Source organism: Megascapheus bottae, chromosome 18, assembly GCF_031878675.1.
Source record: "Megascapheus bottae isolate mThoBot1 chromosome 18, mThoBot2.hap1, whole genome shotgun sequence".
Classification (NCBI taxonomy): Eukaryota; Metazoa; Chordata; class Mammalia; order Rodentia; family Geomyidae; genus Megascapheus; species Megascapheus bottae.
In genome coordinates, this window is record NC_143526.1 from 7205197 (window position 1) to 7222355 (window position 17159).

The following is a 17159-nucleotide window of genomic DNA, read 5'->3' on the forward strand; positions in this document are numbered from 1 at the left end:
TGTCTGGTGAGTGACTCATCTATGTGTCCTTCTGTTTGAACAGAGAGGACAGAAGGCTCCTCCATGCCTTTTGGCCACCTGCTCTAGTTACCTGGGTTACAGAGGAGGGACTTCTAGAAGAGTGCCATGTGGGGGTCCCACATGGAGAACAAAAGGGGAAGGGGCCTATATGTGGTTTTTCATAGAGAGAAAATAAGAGAAGGGGCCATTTTCCCCAGGCAGACCTAACATTCCATCCTTTTGAGTTATAAAGGGGCATTGACTCTCTCTGGCTACTACCTGAGAGCAAGGGACATTGACATTAGGAGGAGAAGGCAGAGATGTTATCTGGTCTGGGAGAAGGCACCAACACTAGTCTTGATGGTAAACTTGAGTATGCATTTTTGGATGAAATCTGAAAGAAGTCTTATGAGGCCGGGGCTAAACAATAAGAAAGAAAAACATCAGAGGATCCACAAACAGCAGAAGGAAGGGTGGAAAAGAAAAACAAAATGGATGACTTGGCTAATGCCTGTCTCCTGTGTGCCTGAAGTTGGTGGATCATGTTCTTAACTACTCCTGACTGGTTAACGTCTGGCAATTGGGTAGGGGAGAGCGTGCTAGATTGGTTAAGTATAACCAGCCAGAAGCTGGGGCTGGATTGGAGTGGCTAAGGGACCAGTGGAAGACCTTAATCATTCCTATAACTGGCCTGTAGATGTGTCTGGATTATAGATGTCTGAATTATAGAGTATGGATGGGAGCCCAACTATAAATAGAAATAGCAGGTAACAAAGACAAGAATGTAAGTCCCCATCCAGTTAGAAGAAAGACAGGCATGCTTATGAATAATTTTCTCTTGACCTCCCTACTCTCCGGTTAATTTCGAAAGGGCAAGCACAAAGTGACTCCATATAGAATCTGACACAAATCCAGTTTTCCCAACTGCCTCTCGGTGGATTCTCATCACCAGGACTAGTCTGTTGTGGGTCTAGGTCTCTTCTAGCTGAGATGATGTCCCATTTGGTGTTTTTGCTCATTGCTGGGATGACATGTCCCAGCTGACTTACAGCATTGGGGGGGAGCAACAGACAGATCAAGTGAGAGTCAATGCCAAGAGACCCTTTTTTATTTCCAACTAAAGCAACAAGGAGATCAATAGAAATAGTTTTTAAGCAGATCTTATTTGAAATTTACCAAGGATCAAATCTGTAACAACAAAACTCAATAGTGGTCAGGATGAGAGTTTTGAAACAGCAACTGATTAAACATCCATAGTTAATGTTTAACAAAATATAGAAGTTTAGCATCTTAATTAATATAAAAACCATTGTCAGATCTGTACCCAAGGCAGCTTACATACTTGGGAAACAAACAATAGACAGTGAAAAATAGCAGTTGAGTTAGAAGGTGTCCATTTGAAGGACTTTGACATAAACAAACATTTAAGTGAACTTTGGTTTCATTACGTAAAACTTGACAAGCTTAATATTACACAAGCAATTAAGGTAAGGTAAAACCCTGTTAGACACATTTGTAAAGATCTAAAACTGATGAGCTTCTTTGTGATTTGAATTTACACTGCTCACTTTTTGGCCTGTGGAACCAGTTAAGTAGTGAAGGTATGCTTAGATTTTAAAAATGTAAGTCTGCCATAAATTATTTGGAATTCCAGTGGCAAAAGACATTTTTTGCCCATTGCATGATAGAACCACATGGTCAGTGCTAGAAAAACAGACGGCACTAAACAGAATACAAGACAAAATTCAAGACACAAAACTTTTGTCAACATAGTGAACTTAACAGAATCTCCATACTTAAACAAACATTGATTGACCAGAAGAGGAAATCTTTAAAACAATTTTGGGAAAGCATGGTGCAAGAGTGGGAGTCACATGAAAACCTACCACATAACCAGGATGGCAAATTTCTGGACAAGTCACAATGGCAAGAATACTTGGTGGAGCTTTACTGAAGAAGTAAGCAAACATGCGAGAATGCAAGCAGAAAGGAAAGGGCACCCTTTAACAGAGTGTGGGGGTTCTCAAAGAGAGGGAGGAGGGAGAGGGAGAAGGAGAGGAAAAGAGGGAGACATAGAACTGCTACAAGACAAGGAATGTTACCTTTCTAAAGGAGATGACTGAGAGGCTTATCCCACTCCCATCCTGTGTCAGGCATGGAGGGATTAAGATGGACAGAGGTAGTTTGCTTAGAGAGACAGAGAGAAGGACAAAAGAGAGCAAAGAAAGCCTGACTATATCCTCCAACCAGTTACCATTGCCTTGGCAAAAATTGTCCAGACAGATGCTGGTGGGGTTGTGGAGAAAAAGGAACCCTACTGCCCTGCTGGTGGGATTGTAAACTAGTTCAGCCACTCTGGAAAGCAGTGTGGAGGTTCCTTAAAGAAGTGAAAATAGACCTTCCCTATGATCCCGACATACCACTTCTGGGCATCTATCCTGAACATCATAACCCAAGATATGATAAGGACACCTGCTCAGCCATGTTCATCTCTGCACTATGCACAATAGCGAGGCGATGGAAACAATCCAGATGTCCTACTGCGGATGAATGGATACAGAAAATGTGGTATATATACACAATGGAATTCTACATAGCCAACAGACAAGATAAAATAGTGGCATTTGCAGGGAAGTAGATGAATCTAGAGCGAATCATGTTGGGTGAGGCAAGCCAAGTCAAGACCAAAGGAACAAAAGACACATGGTATCCTTAATATGTGGCTATTAGATCCACACAATACAAGAGCGAGGACTCAATATTTGCGTACCCAATGCTATGGACATGGTATTGGAAATATAAACACAACTACATAGACATAAAAACCTATGACTCTATAGACATAATGTTTTATTACATAGATTAATGTATATCTATGACATACAAACCTTCAGCCTAATTTTAATTATGTTCTAAAATGTAAGTACCAGTGATTGTATATAGAGATTCCTTTCTTGAATACTTGTTTGTTAAACATGTCATTTGAAATATGATGTAAAAATCAATGTAAATAAATTCTTTAACAAAAAAAATCTCAATTAAAAAATTGTCCAGATCTCCAAGAGTAAGGTGTTGGCTTTCTGGAATCCTTTGCGCCGAGTCTGGTAAGGACATGAGTCTGTGAGGACATAGAGGCCAAAAGGCATAGAGGATCCCTCTGGTGTAGAGAGAGAGAAAAAAAAATAGAGGGATCTGGGGCTAGGAGTCACTAGAGGTATACAGCAGACAGAGTAGTGAACGCACAGCCGGCAATTGTAAAGGTGAGAGGTCCAAATGGGTTGCCTTCCTTTGGCAGTTTGGGCTGGAAACGGGTGGCCAGAGGTAGACTGGCCCTCAGAAAAGGATGCTGAGGGGATCTAGTGGCTCTTGACACTATCCCTTCCTGGATCTCAGCACCAGATGCAAGAGCTGGAGAAAGGAGACATCTATGTGATTCAGGCAGAAGAGAGTTTATTAGGAGAACCAGATCTCCACCCTGCACCAGATGTATGTGTGCAGGAGAGAGATTATATAGGGGATGGTGGTTAGGAGGGGTAGCCACGGATGCGGAAGTAAGGGGAAGTGTATGAGGAAGTGACCTCAGAGCCGTTTCCCATTGCCCCCTGTACCAGTTACCTGGGTTATAGGTGCTAGATGAGGACATCTAAGGAGGGCCATGTGCACAGGAGATACCAAAGGGAAGAGGCCAGTTTTCTCAGGCAGACATAACAGATCTTGCTATGTATTCCAGGTTGGCCTTGAACTTGAGATCTGTCTGTAGAAGAGTGCTGAGATAACTCTCATGCTCTACCACCTCTGGCTATGCACCCCTAGTCTTAGTAGTCCTTTTAGATCACGTGGCTATTTTCCTTTATTCTTCTCTCTTCAACTTGAAGCTGTTTTTCCTTTTCAGGTTCCTGCTTCACTTCCTATCATCACTGTAAATGCACCACTCACATACACTCTATGGCAATCCATGTAAGATATGTCTTGGAATGTTGGGGTATCATTAAGGAATAACAACACCAACTTGAAAGAAACTCAGGAATTCAAAGTTTACTTCTGCAGAAGGATACACCAACAGCTAAAACTGACAAGCAACCACACAGAACAGGCAGGCTGCTCCCTTTTTATTCCTTACCCAGCAGACCCTGCTCCCTTCTCGGATTAGCTAAACTCAGGTTCACCATCTTCAAAAAGATGTGCTTTAATTAAAAGGATGTAGCTAACATTCTTTGAAGCTTCTAACAGGATGACTTAAAGTGCAGCAGGAAAAGGATGCAACTCTAGTATAATCTGCAAAGGTCAAGCTACCTGGTCAAAGTAGGAACTTTTCAGAAAAGCAGTTTTCACAAGATGGACAGAAAAGAAGCAACAACTTTCTTTGATAAAAAGATGACTTTCCTCACAGCAATACTTTTTTTTCTAGTCCTGGAGCTTGAACGCAGGGCCTAGGCACTATCCTTAGGTTGTTATGGTTTGGTTTGTTTTCCCTCAGGACTAGCACTCTAACACTTGAGCCACAGCATCACTTCTGGCCTTTTTTGTGCATGTAGTACTGAGGAATAGAGCCAGGGCTTCATGCATGCTAGGCAAGCATTCTACCACTAGGTCATGCTCCCAGCCTCACAGTCATAGATTTAAATGAGAAAGAAGAGAGCTTAGATCCCAGCTGAATGTCCCAGTATTTATATTTAAAGGATTTTTGTTTTAGCCAGGTTATCAGTGGCTTATGTCTATAGTCCTAGCTACTCAGGAGACTGAAACTTAGAGGATCAATGGTCAAAGGCATTCCAGGAAGAAAAGTCTACAAGACTACATGTCCAATGAACCAGCAAAGAAGCAAGCTGAAGTGTGGTTCAAGTGGTAGAGCACCACCACAAACAAACAGTGTGCAATAATACTGGCAAAAAGAAAACTAAAAAAATATTTTTTGTTTTGAAGTTGGACATGGAAGTGCAGCCTATAATTCCAGCTCTTAATGTTCTCTAGCTGAAGCAAGAAGATCCCAAGTTCCAGGCCAGCCTGGGCTACAAAGGATTGACCATCCTATCTCAAAGGGAAAAGAAAAAGCCTTGTTTGGCTTATTTCAAAGCAATATCAAATAGCTAATTCAAATCCCTCAATTCTTAGGCCGTCTATATTGTACCACTTGGTCTTTTAGATGAAAATCATGACAGTGCTCTGCAATGCTCTGGTAGATTGAAGATCTTGCTGAGGGTCCTGCTGTCTCTTAGCATCTTCTTTGGGGGGCAAGCATGTTCTTTAATGTTTTTCTCTCTCTAGTGGGCACCATTGATGGTTATGCCAGCATCCAGCATGTAGCAGGCGTTGGATTAAGCAGTGCCAAAAGGAAGGATGGATACATAAGCCTCAAAGGCAGCCTAGACCAGCCAGCCAATGTTAAAATTTCAAAGCCTGCTGGATCTGAAGCAATCTCACAAATCATCTGCTACCAGCCTGAGGCCACTGAAGCAACTGGGAGAAAAAAAATCCCTGTACAATGTAGCATTTACATGAAGCCTGCGGGTCAGGCTGTGGGTTGGGTCCTGGGTAAACACAGGCAGCACTGAAGAGCCATTGTGGATGCTGGGAGTTCTTTTAAGTTCCTCTGGGGTCTGAAGTTGATTTGCAGCTGGAACCAAGTCACTGCCAAGCCCTCACCCATCCTCCCAACCCTCAACTTACCCTTGCTTGTCTTCCTCCTCCTCCTCCTCCTCCTCCTCCTCCTCCTCCTTCTTCTTCTTCCTCCTCCTCCGCCCTCCTCCTCCCCACTTATCCTCCTCCCCCTCCTCTTCCCCCTCCTCCTCTTCCTCTTCCTTCTTCTTCTGGCCACCAGCGAGTGTCCAGTAAGTCTTCCTCTTCTTCCTCTTCCTCTTCCTCTTCTTCCTCTTCCTCCTCCTCCTACTCCTCTTCTTCTTCTGCTTCTTCCTTCTCCTCCGCCCTCCTCCCCCCCCTTATCCTCTTCCCTCTCCTCCTCTTTCTTATCCTCCTCCCCCTCCTCCTCTTCCTTCTCCTTTTCCCCCTCCTCCTCTTCCTCTTCCTTCTTCTTCTGGCCACCAGCACCCAGTGAGTCTTCCTCCTCCTCCTCCTTTTCTTCTTCTTCTTCTTCTTCTTCTTCTTCCTCCTCCTCCTCCTCCTCCTCCTTTTCCTCCTCCTCCTCCTCCTCCTTTTCCTCCTCCTTCTCCTCCTCCTCCTCCTCTTCCTCTTCTTCTTCTTCTTCTTCTTCTTCTTCTTCTTCTTCTTCTTCTTCTTCTTCTTCTTCTTCTTCGTCTTCCTCTTCTTCCTCTTCTTCTTCCTCCCCCTCCGCTCCCTCCTCCCTCCTCCCCCTCCCCTCCCACCCCTCCTCCTCCTCCTCCTCCTCCTTTTTCTTCTTCTTCCTGGAAAACTATCCAGGGAGAAGCTGTTAGCAGCAGGCTGCCAATGGTTGCAATTTTTGTCTGTTTATTTATTCAACGTTTGCACCTAATTTGCTTCAAAAATAGAAATGAACTCTTAGAAGACAATGCTGACAGCCTGGTCCCATAGTAAAATAGGTCCAGTCTGGACTTGGTGGAAAGGCATTTCTGTACTGTCAAGAAACTGGCAGGAGAGACTGACTTCCAGGTGTGTGTTTTTCTCAACTGCTTCTGTGCTGGTATTTCAGGGGAAATCCCTAATCGCCTAAATACCTCCTGCAGTCTCCAGATGGCAGCTGGCTGCTTTCTTTGTTTCCTGTTAAAATGTAAATGGAACTAAGAGGGACAATTCTGGAAAGCAGTCAGATGAACTGTGTTTAATTTGAGTGTTTGTAGTTTGTTTTTTTGTTTTTGTTTTTGTTTTTTTGCCAGTCCTGGGCTTGAGCTCAGGGCTTGAGCACTGTTCTTAGATTTTCTCAAGGCTAGAGCTCTACCACTTGAGCCTCAGCACCACTTCCGGCTTTTTTCTATGTATGTGGTACTGAGGAATCGAACCCGGGTCTTCGTGCATGCTAGGCAAGCACTTTAACCACTAGGCCAAACTCCCGGCCCGAGTGTTTGTTGTTTGAATCCTTAAAAACAGCATATCCTTGGTGGCTTTCCTATAAGATAGATGATAATGACCCCTAACACACAAGTTTTTTTTTTTTTTTTTTTTAATTAAATTCAGGGTCAGAGGGCACTGGGGCTTGAACTCAGATCTTATAGACACTCAGTTCTTGTTGGTTGTTTTTAGACAGGATGTTAAGGGTTGGAGGCAATGCTCTCTGATACACACAGGCCCTCAGTTCAACCCCCAGTGTTGCAAAAAGAAGGAAGAGGAGAAAGTGGAGAAGGAGGAAGAAGAAGAAAAGAAGAGGAAGGAGAAGGAAAGGAGGTTGGGAATGTGGCTTGGTGGTAGAGGGCTTGCCTAGCATTCATGAAGCCCTGGGTTCGATTTCTCAGTACCACATAAACAGAAAAAGAAATGGCGCTGTCGTTCAAAGTGGTAGAGTGTTATCCTTGAGCAAAACCTCAGGAACAGTGCCCAGGCCCTGAGTTCAAGCTAGTGGTAGGTAGAGTGCTTGCCTAGCATGTACAAAGACCCGGGTTTGATTCCTCAGTACCACATACACAGAAAAAAGCCAGAAGTGATACTGTGGCTCAAGTAGTAGAGTGCTAGCCTTGAGAAATGCCCAGGGAGCGTGCTCAGGTCTTGAGTCCAAGCGGCAGGACTGGCAAAATAAAGAAATAAATTAATTAATTAATGAAAAGAAGGAAAGAAAAAGATAAAAAAAAAAGAAAAAAGGAAGGATGAAAGAAAGAAGAAAGGAAGGAAGGAAGGAAGGCAGGCAAGCTGGGTGTGGGTGGCTCATGCCTAAAATCCTGTCTACTGGCCACTCCCACCGAATCCACACTGCCCTCAACTATTAAATAAGATGACTGCCCTTCTGGAGACTGTTTATCTCATACTGGGCCCAGCCAGTCCATGATAATAGTCTTACTGTAGCCATTGATGTCAGGTTACATGACTGTTACCATTCATTTCAGAAGGATGGTTATCATGTAGATGGGACATGGAAAAAGACAGTTTAAAAGATGTTACTCATCTGAAGGGCCTCAAACCATTGTGGGTGCCCTGCTAGAAGTCAGGTGACACAGACCTCTCCCCAGGCTATTGTTGGGGGCGTGGCCCACATGAAGGATCAGGTCATCAAATTCTTGGTTCCCTGGTGCAGCAGGAAGCACAGGGCAGTGGCAGCAAACCTAGACTTGGAGGGTTCATTTTTGGACATCAAGCCCTTTATTAGCAGCCAGTAAGGAAAGATTTCAACCTAAGCCTTCTATCATAGTAAGCATCTTCCCATGGCAAATACACATATTTCTCACTTATATGCCTCACTCTATTCCTCTAAACAGATTCTCAAACAGAAATTGCCACTTGCCATTAAGACCAAGAACTTTGGTTTTGTGGAGACTATAACAAGTGAAATAGTCCAAGTTAATTTTGTAGATTATGTATTTGTCCACAAAGTTTATGGAAGTTAATGCTGTTCTATCTGTGGTACTTATCTATGCTGTCATGCTGTGATACTTCAATAGAGATCTGTTTCAAACATTTCTTGCTGTGCTGTTTAAAAGCCTGAGAAGCACTAGCAACATTTGGCTATAATTGTTTGCTAGTCAACAATTGTTTGGTCTAACCTCAGCTAAAGATGATAGCAGAAAATAATTTGCAACTGTGATTTAACTTTTTTTTTTGCAGAGAGGGCTGGGAAACATAAAATGTTATGAAAATTCACTACTACCTTTGTGGAAAGTTCCAGTAAAGGCTCTTGCATAGAAGGAATAAGGAATCTTCTTCTCCTTTTTTTTTTTTTTTTTTTTTTTTGCCAGTCCTGGTGCTTGAACTCAGGGCTAGGGCACTTTCCTTGGACACTTGTTTGCTCAAGGATTGGGCACTCTGCCACTTGAACTACAGTATGTGATTCTAGGGAATTGAACCCAGAGGTTTGTGTATGCTAGGTAAGCACGCTACCACTAGACCAGACCACATTCCTGGTCTCCTCCTCCTCCTCCTCCTCCTCCTCCTCCTCCTCCTCCTCCTCCTCCTCCTCCTCCTTCTCCATCTCCTCCTCCTCTTCCTCCTCCTCCTCTCTCTCCTCCTCCTCTTCCTCCTCCTCCTCTCTCTCCTCCTCTTCTTCCTCCTCCTCTTTTTTTGTCAATCATGAGGATTGAACTCAGGGTATAGGTACTGTCCTTGAGCTTTTTCCAATCAAGGCTAGAGCTTTGAGCCACAGAATCACTTCCGGTTTTCTAACGGTTAATTGGAGGTAAGAGTGTCATGGACTTTTGGGGCCTAGGCTGTCTTTGAATTTCCAACTTCAGCTCTCAGCCTCCTGAGTAGCTGGGTCTACAGGTGTGTGTCTGGTGGGAATTTTATTTTTTTAATTAAATTACTCTTTCTTTTCATTTGTATTTCATTGTCAGGGTGATGTACAGAGGGGTTACAGTTACATTCATCAGGTAGTGGGTACATTTCCTCTTTTGGGGGGGGGTCATGGGGCTTGAACTCTGGCCTGAGCGCTGTCCCTGAGCTCTTCAGCTCAAGGCTACTGCTCTACCCTTGAGCCAAGCCCCACTTCCCAGTCCTTTTGTGCCTGGCTGGCTTTGATCTTGTTCCTCAGATCTCAGCCTCCTGAGTAGCTAGAATTACAGGTGTGAGCCACTGCACCTGGCTTGGGTACATTACTACTTGAACATTGACCCCCCGCTGGTGGGAATTTCAAAACAAAACTTAAGTATGTTCTGTGCTCTCATTTAACCTCTTTATGGTGTTGAATGTGAGGTTGGCTGCAATTGTCTATTATGTATGTGGAATTTTAAAAGTTCTTGACACTCAGATTTTACAGATGAAATCACATTTACCCATAAAAACTTAATTTTATTACTGTTTACTTCAGTTGCATTGAGATGAATGATATTAAGTGATACCACTAATTTTTTTGCATATAATGTGTGTATATGAAGGTGATTTTCTTGTACATCTGGGGCCAATCTGCAACACTGAAGTTACAATCATGTTGCTTTTTCTTTGTATCCTTGTTTTAATGTAGTCAGTCAGGTACTGCAATTCAGACATATGTAGTAACTAGACATATTCACTAAAGCATATATATATATATATATATATATATATATATATATATCTCCTTGAGAAAATCCAAGGACAGTGCTCAGACCCTGAGTTCAAGCCCCAGGACTGGCAAAAAATAATTATTGAGTATATATTTTGGAATTGTTTTTTGCCAGTCCTGGGGCTTGAACTCAGGGCCCTGAGCACTTATTGCCCAAGGTTAGCACTCTATCACTTGAGCCATAGAGCCACTTCCTGCTTTCTGGCAGATTAATTGAAGATAAGATTTTCACAGACTTTTGTGCTTGGGATGGCTTTAAACTGTGATCTTCCTGAGTAGCTAGGATTATAGGTGTGAGCCACTGGTGCCCAGCTTTAATTTTTCTTTTTTCTTTCTTTTTTTTTTTTTGCCAGTCCCAGGCTTGAATCCAGGACCTGAGCACTGTCCTCAGGTTTTCTCAAGGCTAGAACTCTACCACTTGAGCCACAGCACTACTTTTGGCTTTTTTCTGTGTATGTGGTACCGAGGAATCAAACCTGGGTCTTCCTGCATGCTAGGCAAGCTCTCTACCACTAGGCCAAACTCCCAGCCCCGCTTTAATTTTTTTAAATAAAGGAATTATAGAAGAAATGTAAAAAACTAAAATCATTCATCTGAGACCATATGTCAATTTTGGCTTGTCACTAAAAGTTAACAAAGGCATAGATACCATTTTTTTTTTCTCTCTTCTTTCCTTTCTGTTTGATTTTTTTTCTTTCTTCTTTTCTTTCAGCACTAGGGATTAAACTCAGAATCTACAGAACCATGATATCATGATCAAGTCTGGCCTTGATAAAATTAGATTCTCCTCTCAGTCTAGCATTATCTTATTGTTTAGTTAGTCTTTGGCCATCCATATCTTGTTCAATAAAGGCAAGCAAATAATGATTTGTGGCAGGGGGAGGGGTCATGGGGCTTGAACTTGGCCTGGGAGCTGTCCCTGAGCTCTTCAGCTCAAGGCTACCATCTTACCCCTGGGCCTGGTCCTTGTCCCTGAGCTCTTCAGCTCAAAGCTACCACCCTATCCTCGTGCCAAGCCCCACTTCCTGTGTTCTAGAAGTGAATTGGAAATAAGAGTCTCAGGTCCTTTTGTGCCTGGGCTGGCTTTGAACCTTGCTCCTCAGGACTCAGCCTCCTGAGTAGCTAGGATTACAGGCGTGAGCACTAGGCTGCAAATAATGGTTTTTATGGAGCTTTTCACTACCCTGTTTGGGAACAAAGGCTACTCTCCTCCTGCATGGCTGTTTCCTGGTGTTAGGTGTTTTGTACTGGCTGAACTGGTGTCTCTAATTTTATAGTCCCAAAGTTTATCAGAGTGTGGGACCAAACCTGGGCCATCACAGCTGGAAAGGATTGATTATTGTGAGTTTGCCATATAAACCCTTCTGGAAAGACACAGAGACCTCATCAGGAAGAAGACAGAAACTTATGTCTACTGCAAGAACAGAGACCCACAAACAGACGTAAGAATCCAAACCAGCTGAGTGCCAATGGTCACAGCATTAATCTTAGGTATTCAAGAGGCTGAGACTGGAAATAGAGATTTGGAGCCAGTCTGGGCAGAAAAAGCCTGTGAGCAACTTATTTCCAATTAACCAAACAAAAGCCAGAAGTAGACATTCTAATGGTAGAGAGTTACCTTTGAGAGAGAAAGCTAAGGGACAGTGCCTAGGTCCTAAGTTCAAGCCCCTGTACTGGCACACACACACACACACACACACACACAGAGGCATGCACATGTGCATGTGCACACACACAAATCTATAGACAGAAGCCTGCACACCAATCAAATTTAAGCACTGTAATTATTAAGTGCCAATTGCTGAAGCAAAATTGTGTAACTTAAAATAGCAGTGCCAGGCTAGAGATGTACTCAAGTGGTAGAGTATCTGCCCATCAAACAAAAGACAAGAGTTCAAATTGCAGTAACTCTAAATTGCTAATGAATTAAAATGGCAATAAAAAAATAAAAGTATTGAAGGAGTCTTGCAGGACTGGAACAATTATTTCATTAAAAATATCCAAATATTCTATTTTGATTACAATTCATGTATTCTTTTTGAACATAGCAACTCATATACTTGAAGCATTTGTATATTTACTTGAAAGCTCCATTTTCTATGTGTAAGAAACTGTGTAAAATATTGTCTTATTTTAATATTATATACTGGAGGCTAAAACCACTCACTGTTGAGTTAACAAACCAATAATTATCAGGTTAAGACATCTAAAAAAGAACAAGATAGCTAACTAGGTGCCAATGGTTCATGCTTGTAATTCCATCTACTCAGGAGATCTAGCTGAGATCTGTGGATTCCTCATTCAAAGCCAGCCTAGTCAGGAAAGTTTGTGAGACTCTTATCTCCAATTAACCACCAAAAAGCCAGAAGTGGGGGTGTGGCTCAAGTGATACAGTGTGAGTCTTAAGTGGTAAAAGCTCAGGAATAGTGCTCACACCCTGAGTTCAAGATCTAGTACTGGTACACACACACACACACACACACACACACACACACACACGGAAAGAAGGGAGGAAGGAAGGGACAGGGATCTATAGAAATCTAGATATATATCTATAGAAATAAGATGTTATAGTTAATTAGACTCACGTAGGTAAGGGGAAAAGGAGAGAGAGATTCTGTTTCCACTACAATGGGCAATAAAGTGCTAGAAAGACTGCTTGCTATTGTGAAATCCTGGGCTTAGTTCCCATTCATTCAATCATGCATTAAACCAGTTATGGCGAGACAAGCAACTGAGAAGTAACTGCAGGGAACATTCAAGTTCCAAGAAGTTGCCAGCCAAAAGCTAGGGCTGGGGCTAGGAGTTTGGCCTAGTGGTAGAGTGCTTGCCTAGCATGAACAAAGACCTGGGTTCGATTCCTCGGTACCACATACATAGAAAAAAGCTGGAAGTGGTGCTGAAGCTCAAGTGGTAGAGCTCTAGCCTTGAGAAAACCCAAGGACAGTGCTCAGGCCCTGACCCCAAACCCAGGACTGGAAAACAAAACAAAACAAAATAAAAACCCAAAAGCTAGGGCTGAAGCTAGCTTGGAATCCAGAGGAGCAGGCATATGGCTGCCACTGGGGATGTCCCAGGCATCAAATTAATGCCTAGTCAAACCCTGCACAAAGGCATACTCTGGGAAGACTTGTATTATCAATATTGGATTTCAAGGCCTGCCAGCTGTTATCTCTGTCCCTGTTTATCCTTTAATGCCAACCCTAGAAGTGTTGCATTAACTTATTGTAAAGAGTGTGACCAGCCTCGGGGAAGTGATAGGAAGTGCACTATTTCTCATTGCATTTTACACACACACGCGCGTGCGCGCGCGCACACACACACACACACACACACACATTAATTTACTTATTTTGCCAGTCTTGGGGCATGAACTTAGGGCCTGAGCACTGTCCCTGAGCTCTTTTTCACTTAAGGTTGTTGCTCTACCACTTGATACATAGCTTTACTTTTGGCTTTACAGTGATTAATTGGAGACAAGAGTCTCATGGATTTTCCTGTCCAGGCTGGCTTCAAACCATGATCCTCAGATCTCAGACTCCTGAGTAACTCAGATTACAGGTGTGAGCCAACAGCACCCAGCCATTGTATTTTATTTTAAGGCAGCATATTTTCCTGTCTTCTGACTTTTAAGGGGGCCCTGCCAAATAGTCTATGTGATCAAATAAAAAGATTGTCCTGTAGCTATTTGGACATGGTTTTAAAGGAGTTTTTATGTCCATTCACATGAGAATAATGCACCCTCCCTTAAACTTTTCTATGTTCTACAAATGAGTGTGATATGCACCTATGGTGGTGGGAGAGAGAAAAGGATGGAATGAATTACTGTTTTCAGTGGGACCGGTCTATGCATTCCTGCATACAGGGTGCTGTATGGACTGAAAGGTGGTGATGTTGGTCAAAGCACTGAGGTAATGGAGGGAAGTAGGATTGTTCTAACAGTCTGAACATATTGTGGTAAAATCATCTCCGTATGGAGACATATTAGGACATAGGAGAGCATGGTGGTGTAGACCTGTAATCCTGACACTTGGGAGGCCAAGGCAAGAAGAACAAGATTTTGAGTCCTGCTTTGGCTACATCACAAATCCAAGAGCAGCCTGGTTTTCATAGGAAGACCTGGGTTAGTGTGTACAAGGTCCTAAGTTCTAGTCCAAAAGACAAAAGACAAACACAGTACAACAACAAAGAAACAAAAACTTAGGTATATTAAAAAGAACATCGAGGGGCTGGGAGTTTGGCCTAGTGGTAGAGTGCTTGCCTAGCATGCATGAAGACCGGGGTTCAATTCTTTGATGCCACATACATAGAAAAAAGCCGGAAGTGGTGCTGAGGCTCAAGTGGTAGGGCTCTAACCTTGAGAAAGTCCAAGACAGTGCTCAGGCCCTGAGCTCAAGCACCACCAATGGCAAAAAAAAAAAAAAAGTACAACAATATCTGGGCATTGGTGATTATAATCTTAGCTGCTCATGAGGCTGAGATCTGAGAATCTTGGCTCAAAGTTAACCCAAACAGTAAAGTCTGTGAGGGTCTTCTCTCCAATTAACTACTGAAAAGCCAGAAATGGAGTTGTAGTTCACAGTCGTAGAATATTATTCTTGAGCACAAAAGCTCAGGAACAGTGCTTAGGCTCTGGCTTTAAGCCCTAAGACCAGCACCAAAACAAAACAAAGCAAAACAAAAACAAGATCAAAAAAAGTAAAAGATAAGCTGGGGCTCTGTGGCCCATAACTGTCATCCTAGCTACTCAGGAGGTTGAGGATTTGAGGATCACTGCTCAAAGCCAGCCCAGGAAGGAAAGTCTGTAAGACTTCAATATCCAATTAACTACCAAAAAAACCTCACAAAAAATCATCATCATCATCAACAACAACAATAAAACCAACCAGAATTGGAGCTTGACTCAAGTGGTAGAGCACTAGCCTTAAGAAAAAAAAAAAGCCCAGATATATCACCTAGAACCTAAGTTCAAGCCAAGCCTGGCACTGCCCCCCATCCCCCACCCCACAAAAGAAATAAGATGAAGAAATAGCATGCAAGCAGTAGGTAAACACACAAAACATATTACATTGCATATTACATTTTAGAGATATTAATAGTGTATTATTACATAATAATAAAAGAATACACGATCTAACATATACATGACAACCCTAAGTGTCTATTTAACAGTGGAGCTACTGGATATATGATAGAAAAGCAGGTAGACCTGAAAGAGGAAATAGATAAATCTACACTCATTGATAATGCAATACCCCTCTGTCTTTGCATACCTTCCAAGTCTCTCCTCATGCAATATGTATTAGAATATAAGGAAGTGCAGAAAGCAGAGGTATGGCTTGAGTGGTAGAAGCCACCCTGGAGCAAAAGGCTAAGGAACAGAACCCCAGTCTCTGAGATCAAGCCCCAGTACTGGCACACATACACCAAATCCAAAAGTAGCCAGGCACTAGTGACTCATGCTTGTAATCAAGGAAGCTGAGATCTGAGGATCACAGTTGAAAGCTAGCATGGGCAGGAAAGTCTCAGACTCTCATATCCAATGAATCAATAGTAAACCAGAGGTGGTGCTATGGTTCAAAGTGGTAGAATGCTAGCCTTGAGCAAAAGAGCTCAGGGACAGTGCCCAGACCCTGAGTTTAAGCCCCACAACTGACAAAGAAAATCCAAACCCCAAAACTAAACAATAAAACAAAACAAAGCAAAGGGAAATGCTAGTGGAGAAGCCAGACCACTGCCACCTAAGACAAATGACCAAAGTTAATATCATTCTGTATCTGTGCTTTCTGATATTCTATCTTGCATTATTAGGGAGGAGCAACACCTCAGCAGTATTCTTCCCTCAGATCTGTAACTCTTATTCTGAAACACTAGTAGACACATCTGAACGGAAGAATTCTCTACAGAATACCTAGTCGACACTCTTTCAAGGTGTTCAGGTCATGAGAAATTAGAGAAGACTGGGAAAGAGTCACAGTTTGGAAAGGACAAATGAGGCATGGTAACTCAATATAATGTGAGATTCTATATTTATCACTGGAACACAAAAAGGACATGAGTAAAAGACTAGTGAAATCTAGGCTGGGAGTTTGGCCTAGTGGTTAAAGTGCTTGCCTAGCGTGCATGAAGACCCGGGTTTGATTCCTTGGTACCACATACATAGAAAAAAATTGGAAGTGGTGCTGAGGCTCAAGTGGTTGAGCTCTAGCTTTGAGAAAATCCAAGGACAGTGCTCAGGCCCTGAGCTCAAGCCCAAGACTGGCAAAAAAAAAAAAAAAAAAAGACTAGTGAAATCTGGGTAAAGCTACAGGTTAGAATTGGACCAGTATTCATAGATTTGATAACTGTATTGTGATTACGTAAGATGTTAGCTTTAGGGGGCATAAAGGATTTTTATTAATGGAAATGTCACAATGAACTCCCACTGTGCAACTAATATATGCTAAAAACAAAAAAAGCTTAATATATATATATATACATAGTGGGCTGGGAAGGTGGCTTAGTGGTCGAGTGCTTGCTTAGCATGCATGAAGCCCTGGTTTCGATTTCTCAGTACCACATACACAGAAAAAGCTGGAAGTGGTGCTGTGACTACAGTGATAGAGCACTAGCCTGAGCAAAAGAAGCTCAAAGACAGTACCCAGGCCCTGAGTTCAAGCTCCAGCACTGGCAAAAAAACAAACAAAAATTATAGTGAAAAACTAAGAGTGTACAAGAGAATGGGTGACTTTGTCCAAAAAGAAATGCACTTGTTCCCTGACTTATTTAACTATAACCCTTCTGTACATCACTGTTATAGTAACAGAGTAAAAAAAAAAAAAGATATATACACCAGGGGCCAATGGCTCATGTCTAAAATCTTAGCTACTTAGGACACTGAGATATAGAGGATTGCAGTTAAAAGCCATCCTGGGCAGAAAAGTCGGTGAGACTCCATCTCCCAAGTAACTAGCAAAAAGAAGAGCTGGAAGCATGGCTTATGTGGTAGATCACCAGGCAAGCAGGAGGGTCTGAGACCCTGAGTTCAAACTCTCAATTACCCTGA